This window comes from Theobroma umbraticum, unplaced genomic scaffold (assembly GCF_002168275.2).
Source record: "Theobroma umbraticum cultivar Fairchild unplaced genomic scaffold, ASM216827v3 scaffold_228.0, whole genome shotgun sequence".
Lineage (NCBI taxonomy): Eukaryota > Viridiplantae > Streptophyta > Magnoliopsida > Malvales > Malvaceae > Theobroma > Theobroma umbraticum.
In genome coordinates, this window is record NW_018397274.1 from 943,579 (window position 1) to 955,822 (window position 12,244).

Sequence of the window (12,244 nt, forward strand, 5' to 3'; positions counted from 1 at the left end):
TCTATATTTCATTGTAAATGAATTAAGCATGAAAACATTAATTGACTTAAAATCAAGTATAAAAATTAAACAATGCATAAATAAGAAGGAAATATATATATGAACCCAAGTGATACAGAAAGAATTATGAAAATATAGATATGACCTAATGCGTTACAGAAGAAATTATGGAAATACATACATATGCCAATGCATCACATAAAAGAATTATAGAAATACAAATTAGTGCCTTTTAGGGAAAGAAATACAAACTAGCTTTGAAGAGCTCTTCTTAACAATAATTGTTTGTAAGGTAAGAATATCAATGGGTATGCTTTATCTAATATCCGTAAATACCCAATCTAATTATATAGAGTACATATATATTATATTCAGATTTGAGATGGTTTTATGTAGGAATTTGACTACCCATCTCAAATTTGAGTATTGGTAGTACCCTTTAAATATATGAGATCTGAATTAGATTGTATAAATATCTTAATACTATTAAGTACTCAGCGCCTTAAATTTGATTATATATAAATTATATAATATATAAAAACCTTGCAAATGATGAGAGTCAAATTTGTAAGAGAACGAAATTAAACCATGCTTTTGCCATGTGATTTATTAAAAAAAACAAGTGATTAAAATTGAGTTATTAATGACTGAAACTTACTTAACTTTTAATCTCTATTTGATTGTATATAAATTAAGTATAGAAATATGAACTGATTTTAAATCAAGAATTAAAAAATACAGAAAATAGTTAAATAAGAAGGAAATACAAATGTGAATCATTGCATTATATAAGAAGGATTTATAGAAATACAAATATAAACTAGTGTATTACATAAAAGAATTATGAAAATACAGATTAATGTCCTTTAAGGAGAGAAATACAGATTAGCTTTAAAGATATTTTTTTAACAACAATTGCCTATGTGGTAAAAATAAAAAAAACAATGAAAATATAAAAATAAAAGCATAAAAGAAATATTTTAAATAGAATTCAAGAAAGAAGTAAAGCAAGGGTTAATGTATGAATTTATCATGAAAACATGAACTGACTTAAAACCCAGTATAAAAGTGTATAGGAAGGAAATACATATATGAATCAATGCATTACGTAAAAGGAATTATGAAAACACATATTTGAACTAGTGCTTTACACAGAAGAACATATGGAAATACATATTAATGCCTTTCAAGGAAGAAAATACAACCTAGTTTTGAATAAGAATCTTTTAATAACAATTGCCTATGGGGTAAAGATGTCAATAGTTATGTTTTATCTAAATATCGGCAAGTGCTGATCCAGTTGTATAAGACTTATGTATCTTATATACAGATTTGAAACGAGTTAGAGTAAAATTTTTACTATTCATCTTGAGTTTGGAAAAAATATAGGTATCACCTAATTACTTGATACATAAAATTGATTATATAAATATTCTAATACAATCGAGTATCAGGTGCTTTTGTTAAGATAATTATACAATTTATCTTATAAGAGTATCAGGCTAAAACTAAAACAGACGACTATGTCAGTTGAAGCATTGCGATTCCTTTTACTTCCTCTACCAGTTGAAATTAAGGTTTTTACATTTTCTTTTTCTCTTTTTATATTTGTTCCTCTGTTGCCTGATTTCTTGGGATTCTTTACGAAAGATTTGGTGAATGGTCAGAGTATTACTTTCAAAGACTTAAAAATTAAAAGTCAATGGCCAATAAAGATTGGAGTAATTTACTTGGGCTTTTCTTTTATCATGGTCTAGGTTTGATTTGTTTGAGTTTGATGAAATAATGCATGCTTGTTATTCTTACTTCAACTAAGATTGTGGTGATGTTTGAACAATTTCTACTACTTGTCCCCTGATTTTTACTAGGATTAACAGATGTTTTAAGTTTGTAGGTTAGGTTGTGGTTTGTGGAGTTGTATAGTGCATAGGAGGTGGTTTATGGCTATTTGTTTGTTAAGCCAAGATATGACAACAGCTAATTAAAATTATATAAGTCTCTATTGTCATTTTCTAAGTAAAATTACTTATATGAATGAACTATTTCAACTTTCAAAAAAAAATGCCAAAAAGTGCACTTCATTTGAGTCAACAGATTAACAGTTTGTGGATCCAAATCTTACGGAATAGAATCAAATTTAATCATAATATCTTACTTTAGAACTAACTATATATGTATCCTTGTTGCACTAATAAATAGATCAATAATATACCACTTAATCTAATAATATATAGTAATTAATAACCCATAAAGTATCTTACTTCAAGAATCTATCCAAAAACTACCAAATTAATAATGGATAGGATAAAGAATATTAAAAAGACAATTTAAATGATTAATAACACGATGCTAATGAGTTGGAAAGTAGAAGTCACTTTGGCTTTATCATATCACGCTACTATTGTACATGTGTGATATGTTTGTGATTTTAATTAACCTGTGAGCATTTTATTTTGTTTGCTTCAGATTTCAGAGACTTGCTTTGATATTATGAGATTGTAATTGTTATTTGTAATATTTAATGATGTAATGCACCTAGATAGCTAGATTTATGTCTTTGTTTGCATATAATGCTTCAACTATTTATTTTAGTGTTCTATTTGTCTATGTCACTCTTGTTTCTTTGAAAGTTAGGATCATGGAACGAATGATCATCTCATTTAAAAAACTTTAGTTCTGAGCAAATTAGAGTTTCTGCTTAGAGCTTTGCTATATAAGTTTATAACAGTTTATATGTAAGGTGAATAATTATAGAAAATTAGGCAAATGATTACAGATTGATTGTGCCCTATATGTATTGTGAAATGTTAGAATTGCCTCATCTACCAAAAAACACTAAAAGGATATCTTTGTTTGGACCGTACTTTTTCACTTATTTTGGCATTTGTATATTTGATTTCATGAAGAGGAAAAACATGGCTAGATTCCTTATTTTCTATTCTTAACTTTTTTTTTCAATGATGTTCAATTAGTGTAAAGTACATTATTTCAATAGGGAAACTAAAGCATTCATCATGACCACATTGACAACTTTGGTTGAGACTTTTCTTAATCTGACAATTAGAATTTGATACGTAAACTTAAACTGAAGTAATTGGAGGGATGGAGACTATACGCACTCACGTGTATAGGTTTAGTACTCAAGCGCTTGTTACAACTCTACTTAATGGAACACACAGCAATGCAGCAACATCTAAATCAGGTTGTGACCCTATCAACTCAAATGCTATCAGTCTCGTAATTGCATTGGAAGAAAAAGTGAAAAACCTATAAGGAAACTTAGGTAAGATACATGAAGAAATACATGGGAAAATACATGAAGAAATTAAGAATACAATGGCAAAAAATATGATTGAATTTATAACACATATGAAAACAATGATCGTAATGCATTTTCAAAACAAGAAAATGCAAGTACTTCGAGCTCAAATCTTAACAAGTAAGAATACAACATTTCATGACATGATGTTTCTTTTTCGTTGGTAGACTTTGATTCTTTTTTAGTATGTGCATATAATAGCACATTTAGCTTTATATTCATATGTGTTTCACATTTTTAGATATCATGTATTTATGATGATTTTTAATTGTATGAATTTGACTTTGAATTTTAGTTTTTAAAGCATGTTTCTCTTATAAATTTTGAATGTCAATTGTGGATGCCAATTGATAATTTATTATCAAAATTTTAATTGGTAATTTTTATTGAAAAGACATTACCGACAGAATATTCCATTGAAAATTAATAAAGGAATTTTCATTGGAAGTTTCCAACAGAATTGCCACACTATAGTCGAAGGATTATGTACTTTTTCAGACAAAAATTATTGTTGAAAATTTTTGATGAATTTTTAAAGGAAAGTATTTTTGATGATACTTTTACCGATAAAATTTTCAATGGATTTTTTTTATTGAAAATCTATTGAAAAAAATATTTTTAATGAAATATTAACTTTTTTCAATGAAAAATTTCATCAAAAAGAGCTTTTTTTTGGTAGTGTAAAATGAAAATGCCTGGTTGATACAGGTTTTTAAATTTGATGGATCAAGATTTTTGGTTTTTCTTTTAACATGCTATCAAAGTTTCGAGTTTGATAGATCAATATTTTTTGCAACATGATATTAAAGCTTTAGGTTCGATAAGTTAAGGTTTTCTTTTCTTCTAATATAATACCAGAGTTTCAGATTTGATAGATTAAAATTCTCTTTTTCAAATATGGTATCAAAGCCATTTAAGATGTTAGCAATCTTTATTTCACTAGCTTATGTATTATTTCACATGTTTCACACATTGACAATTCTTATTGATCTCATAAAATAACACTATAAAAGTATAAAAAGAACCTTAAATATCAAATCACATAATATTATTAGGTCTTCTGCTGCCCTAACACTAAGCTACCGTTGCACCAACTCTTAAAAATCAAGTGTGACAGTTTTTAATAGCTTTTTTCAAAAAAAAAATCAAATTAATGACTTTTACGATTAAAATATAAGTAAATGAAAAATTAAAATAAATTAGAGAAGAAACTAATTCCTTGAATAATTTGTCTCAATATTACCTATAAAAAATGAGAATACATATCTTATAATTATTATCACCACATTTGATGGCAGTTTGACCTAATCGGTTTATGACATGATAATGGCTTATTTTTGTTAATACAAAAAAAATCAACTACACATATAAACTTGATTTTCTTTGTCAGTTCGATTGATATTTACCATGGCATTACAACACTCCAAAGGTGGAGTATTTGTAGTGTGCGATAGGTAGCCAGAACATAAATAAAGTATCTCAGTGACATTATCGTAATCAAGATAAGCTAAAGCCATGAGTAATAGAATTAGAAAAAACACAGACTGAAAGTTGATTGAGCCAATCATGGTGTATGAAGTTATTGAATGGGAGTGTTATTTGAAGATGAGTAGTATTGCTTTAAAAATAAAAATAAACTTTCATATTTTTAAAGGTAAAATGAAAGGGTTTGGCTGATACGTATTCCTAACTAATAGTAGCCTGTATATATATTGTTAGGAGTGTGTTAGCTTAATAAATAAATCATAAGAATGTTCACTAGAGGAAATGTGTTTTTTAACAAGATCAAGCATTAAACCATTATAATAGCTTTCCACGAGAGTAACCACAACACTTACAAACACTTTTTATCTAGATCTAGCTAAACCACAAATTGCCTTTTAAATAAGAATAAGCACAACCCACAATTTGCCTTTTGATTGAAGCAAGCATAACCTTTGCATTAACTTTCAAGACTAAGTTAAAATTTTTACAAAGAATAATAAAAACGCCTCTAAGAAGTAGATTTTGTTGAGTGAGTTCAATGAAGGAAGAATGTCTAAAATAATGGGTACAATGATAAAAGTGAAAGCACAAATTCAGCTCAAGAAATGCTTGGTTTGATTGTTGTTTTGCTTTTTTCTTTTCAAAATTTTGATTCTCAAGTGTTTGGTTTTTTTTTCTTCCATACTTTTAAGTGCTCTTAAAGGGTCTTTTATATAAAAGAAGAGGTCATGTAGTCATTAGAGATGAATTAGACAAAAATTTAGTTATTAGACACAAGTTTACAACAAATCTAGCCATTGCTAAAACTTTAGGATCGACTACAAGGTTCACAGGATTGACTATGGTTCTTTAAATCTTCAAATTAGGGCTTTTATAGTCAAATACAAGTGTCTTCTACTCGACCCACTTCCCGAGAACATGTAACTTTGAAGTTTTGACCTTGAGGATCGACTATGGCTTCTCAAAAGTTAGATTTCACGTCCTCACTACCTTAATATCAACTACAGCCTCTATGGTATCGACTATTGCTAGGTCTTTTCAAGTTTTGTCGCCCATTCTACTATAGGATTGACTTGCTTTGTTCTAAGATCAATTGGAGCTTTGTTTCATCAAAATTTCTTGTGAGTTTATCATTTAGCTTCAGTTATATATTTCTTGTGATCAAATATTAAGTGGCAACTAAGTTTCTTAACTTGAAATAAGCTTGGTGCTGTGTAGATCAATCATTTTGAATAAACCCTATTACTTGTTAACCTATTTTGTAACTTCAATATCTTCAGGATAATTTTTAGAGGGATCATAAATATTCATACAATTAAGTTATGTAAGCTTGTATATACTAATGAAGTGAATGTGTGAAAAAGTTTAATGACTTTAAGAATTCACACAACTAAGATAGACAAGCTTGTAAATATATAAGAACAAATATATGAAAGTTAAATCATTTCGAAAATTACTCAAATAATATTCAAGCAAAGTATGATTATTTTGTCATAATCAAAATTATAATCATTTTAAAACTAACATATATATATATTTATAACATACACAATTTATATTTGTTTATAATATATATAATTTTTTACAATACAAAATTTCTTTTCTTATGACGTGGTATTAGAAATTCAACTTTGATGGATCAAGATTTTCTCTTCTTCTAACATAATATCAAAGTTTTGGGTTTGATAAATCAATATTTTTCGTAACATGTATTAAAGTTTCAAATTTTATAGATAAAAAATTTCTCTCCTTTTAATATGGGAAAAGAACATCTAAGATATTGGCAATCTTTGTTTCACAGGTTCATGTTTGTTTCATACACCCTATACATCGATAGCTCTTTTCGATCTCATAAAATAACATTATAAATACCCAAAAGAAATATTAAATATCAAACTACATAATAATATCAACTCCTTTACTATCCAAGTACAAAGTTACCATTGCACCAACTCAAAAAAAAAAAGTATAACAGTTATTAGTAGCCCTATCAGGAAAAACCCTTAAATTAATGACTTTTAATAATAAAATATACATAAATAAAAAGTAAAAAAATTTAAAGAAGAAACTAATAACTTAAACAATTGATCTTGATACTACCCCTAAAAATAAAAATGTATACCTCACAATTATTAGCACTACATTTGGTGGTAGTTTGAGCCAATCGGTTTACAGCATTATAACGACTTTATTTTGTTAATACAAAAGAAAAGTAACTGCACATATAAACTTGATTTTCTTTATCAGTTTGTTTGATATTTAACATAGTATTATAACATTCTAAAGTAAAGTATTTGTGGTGCACAACAAGTAACCAAAATACGAATAAAGTGTCTCAATAACATTATTACAATAAAAATATACCAAAGCCATGGGTAACAAATTTAAAAGAAGATACACAGAGAGAAATTTGATTAAACACTTCATGATGTATGAAGTTATTGTAAAAGAATATTATTTGAAAATGAGTAGTATTGTTTTGAAAATGAAAAAAAGTTCTCATACATATTTATAGAGTTAAAATGAAGAGGCTTGGTTGATATGTATTCCTAATTGATGGTAGCTTACATACATATATATTTATATATATTTATTTGTAACATTTATAATTTAGATTTATTTATAATATAAATATTTTTTAATAATAAAATATTTCTCTTCTTATAAAATGATATTAGAGTTTCAGGTTTGAAGGATTAAGTTTTTTTTTTAATAAGGTATCAGAGTTTTAATTTTTATAAATCAATACTTTTTCGTAATATGATATTAGAGCTTAAAGTTCAATAGATTAAGATTTTATTTTCTTGTAATATGATATTAAAGTTTTGGATTTGATATATTAAAATGTTCTTTTCCTAATATTATATGAGAGCCATCTAGTGTGTTGGTAATTCTTATTTCACACGCCCATGTATTATTTCACATATCTCACACAACGACAACTCTTGTCAATCCTATAAAATAATATCACAAGTACCTAAAAAAAACATTAAAAATCAAATTACAAGATAATATCAACTCCCTTGGTGCCAAAACAAAAAGTTACCACTATACCAACTCTAAAAAATAAAGTAAGACAGTTGTTAACAACCTTGTTAGAAAAAAAAATCAAATTAATGACTTTTAATATTAAAATATTTATAATTAAAAATAAAAAAATTAAAAAAAAACTAAATATTTATAATTGAAAATAAAAAGAAATTAAATAAAAAACTAACACCTTAAACAATTTGTCTCAATATTACTCTTAGTAATAGAAATGCATATTTCACAATTATTACCACCATATTTGGTAGCAATTTGAGCTAATCGGTTTGCAGTAAGATATTGATCTATTTTTATTAACATAAAAGAAAGCTACATATATAAACTTCATCTTTTTTATTAGTTTAGTTGATATTTACTATAACATTAAAATACTTCAAAAGTGTAGTATCTGTGGTGCCCGTAAGGTAGCTAGAACATAGATAAATTACTATGATGATATCACCACAATTAAAATAAGTTAAAGCCATAAGTAACAAGATTATAAGGAGTACATAGAGAAAGTTGATTGAGTTAATCATGACCAATTAAGTTATTGCAGAGGAGTGTTATTTGAAAATAAATAGTATTACCTTGAAAATGAAAAAAAAAATCTTATATATATATTTATAGAGGTAAAATAAAAAGACTTAGTTGAAAGGTGTTTTTAATTGATGGTGACTTGTGTATAAATGTATATTTATATCATACACAATTTAGATTTTTTTAATATTGAAAATTCTCGCAAAATCCAACTATCTTGTCCAAATTTTATTAATTAATAAAATAAATTACATAAGGAGGGGGACGTAACACCTTACCTCCATTTTTACAAGAAATATCAAGGATAAACCCTATCCAAGAATTATTTGTCATGCATTTTCTTGCATGCAAAGAATGAGTAATAGCAATATTTTACAAAAATCTATAAAAAAATAATAACAACAAATTAAGAGTGCTATTCCTTTATATTCAGTTGAACTTAACACATGGTAAATTAAACTTATTTAATCGTAACATACCTCGTAATTCACCCTACGCTTGAGTGAAAAGTTACAAATTTTCATGTGGGTAGCCACGGTTAGATAAATAATTTACAACTTGATTTCCTAGCAATAAATATGTGTAATTCTTTAAGATAACTACTTCAAGCACTATTTAATAGACGTTAATAGGTAGCGTATGTTATGAGACCTTTTACATCCCTCATGAATCATTTGTATCACTACTAATGTTTCTATCTCAATCTCAACTTTAGTAATATTAAATTGTTGACATAAGATTAAGCCCTTATTTAAGGCCAATAATTTCATTTTCAAGGAATTATTGGCACCGAGGTTTTTATAAAAATAAAAAATAAGCATGCATGTATTATTTGTTAATACACCTTCACCAGTCACATTAAGAGAGTTATTCTTTGAACTACTATCAACATTTAATTTGAACTCACTTATCGATGGTTTATGCTAACAAATTATTTTTAGAACCGTAGAATGCTCGTGTTAGAACTTTAATACTAACATATTAGTTTGAATATCAACCTTCCACAGTTATCTCTCCAAAAACTTACGCTGAAATAACTAGAACAAAAGTTTCATAATCTTTCAAATTATTCTATTAAGATACATACTAAGGTCTCTATGTTTTGCATTATTGCGTTTCACATATACAAACTAATAAATAAATAATAGTAGTAAAACCCAAATGTGGCCTTGTTTAACATAATCCCTAGAATAGGCCCATGCTTAGATAATCTGAATAATATTTTGAGGATGAATATGTAGATTTAAAATAATTTTATAAAATAATTTCAAACTTATTTAGTCACTAGATTATCCTAGAGCACATACATGAGATATTCTTGTAAATTACAGCAAATGCATTTAAAAGCTAATTGAATACTTTTATTTTTTATCCTTAACTCCATTGGTATCTAATTATTTAGCATTTGCCACAAGTGAAAAGAACTAAAGAGAGGAATACATTTGTGCCATATAAACTTACTAAGAGAATTATATGAATGTTGTTTTTGAATGAATTCCCATGTGGTTTTTGTAGAGAATTCTTTGTTAAGTGTAGGAGCCCAATACGCAATATTCTCTTCACAAGCATCAAAGGGGATTTTCAAAATATCTTAAACCAAATCCTCCAGTAACACATTCTTTAATTCCTCTACATTCTGCCTATCATTACTAATGAATTCATTTACTTTCATCATTGAATTAATATAAAAAGAGAAGAATGTTTACAAAAAGTGATCACCCATCCAACAGTCATGTTAGAAGAAAACATCACCTTTTTTGATTCACCATATTATGTTCTATTCCACAATACGATAACCACTTAGCATTCTTTTCTGAGCTTCAGAATCATGATTGCACAAGTATAGGAATTTGATTGACACAATATCTAACTTTTATAAACTTTGACCAAAGGTTATTACAAATTTTAAATCTCCACCACAACTTTAAAGAAAAAGCCTCAACCACATCCATCAATCGTCGGATGTTGAAACTTCCTTCCATGTAAGAAAACGTAACTTTCTACCATGATGCCTAGGGAACCTGTTTTGCATCTGTTGATCCTCCCCATAGAAAATTATTAAACAACCTCTCAAGTTTCTTAATTACACACATCGGTGGCTTTAGTACTTGAAGAAGATAAATGGGTAAAGATGAAAAAACACTCCTAAAGAGAGTTATCCGACCCCCTGAAGATAATACTTTATTCTCCCAACTTATGATTTTATCACCTATCCTAGTAACAAGAGTATCAAATAATAATACCTTTTTATGCCTTTTATACAATAGAGCTCCCAAGAAAGTAATCGCAAGGCATTTATGTGTGAAGCCTGTAGCTGAGTGATTATTTACCTTCTAGTGTTTGCAATTCTATGATATGCGGTAAAACAACTTTTCTAGTATTTAACTCGTTGCCTTGACACTATTTCATACTTTTGTAAAAATGGAAGAATTCTATATAATACCAATTTACTACCATTAGTAAATATTAGCATGTCATCTGCAAAGGTTAAGTAGCTAATATTTATTGAACAACAAAAATAATAATGCAATGATGCAAATTTAAAGAACAAGATATTTAAACTTTTTGATAAATATTCTGCTACTAAAATAAATAAAAGAGGAGAAATCGCATCACCCTGTCTTAATCCTCTTTTTGATTTAAAATATCTCATAGATATGTCATTTATCAATAAGAAAAACCAACAGTTAGAAATGCACCTTTGAATCATATTTATCCATTGATCATTAAAACCAAATTGTCACATCATGAGAAATAAAAAATCTCAATTCAAATGAACAAATATTTTCATCATATTGAGTTTAAGAGCTACATTACCTCCTTTTGCTTTCTGATTGATTTTTTCAATTAATTCATATACTAGTAAAATATTGTCATTGATAAGCTAGTTACCAACAAACTCATTTTGATTCTCAGTAATAATAGAAGGCAGAATTGTAGCAAAATATTTAGCCAATAATTTAGTAACTATTTTACTAAGAACAGTACATAAACATATTAGTTTGAATTCATTCCATTAAGAAGCACTAGGATTCTTAGGTAGTAAAATTATTATAGTAGAAGTTACCCCTTTGACAATTTTACTTTTTGAAAAAATTTTACCGCTGTCAATAGAAAATCTTTCACGATGATGTGCCAACAATGTTGGTAAAAAAAAATGAAAAGCCATCACGTTCAACTACACTATTTTTATTTATAGCAAACACAGTTTCTTTAACTTTTTTCAATGTTGGAACTGCACATAACATAGCATTACTAGTCTCACTCGCAAGATTAGCCAACAATTTAGATTTATTTATAATATATATTATTATTTATTTTTTCAAAATTTCTTATGATTTTATCATGTAACTTCGACCATATTTTTCTTGTGACCAAATATTGAATGATGATTTAGTTTCTTGACTTAAAACAAGTTTGGTATTATGTAGATTAATTATTTTAAATAAATCCTATCATTTATGAACTTATCTTGCAACTTCAATATCTTAAAAATAAATATTAGAAAAATCATAAACACTCATATAATTGAGTTATACAAGTTTGTAAATATTCTTGAAAGAAATATGTAAGAGAGTTTAACACTTTTAATAACACTTTTAAGAATTTACACAACTAAGATAGACAAACTTATAAATATATAAGAACAAACGATGAGAGTTAAATCTTTTCAAGAATTACTTAAATAAAATTTGAGCAAATTATAATCATTTCATTGTAATCAAAACTATAATTATTTTAGAGTTAATATTTTTATATATATATTTGTAACATATACAATTTTGATTTGTTTATAATATGTATAATTTTTCATAATACAATATTTCTCTTCTTATAATATGGTATCAAAGTTTTAAGTTTGATGAATCAAGA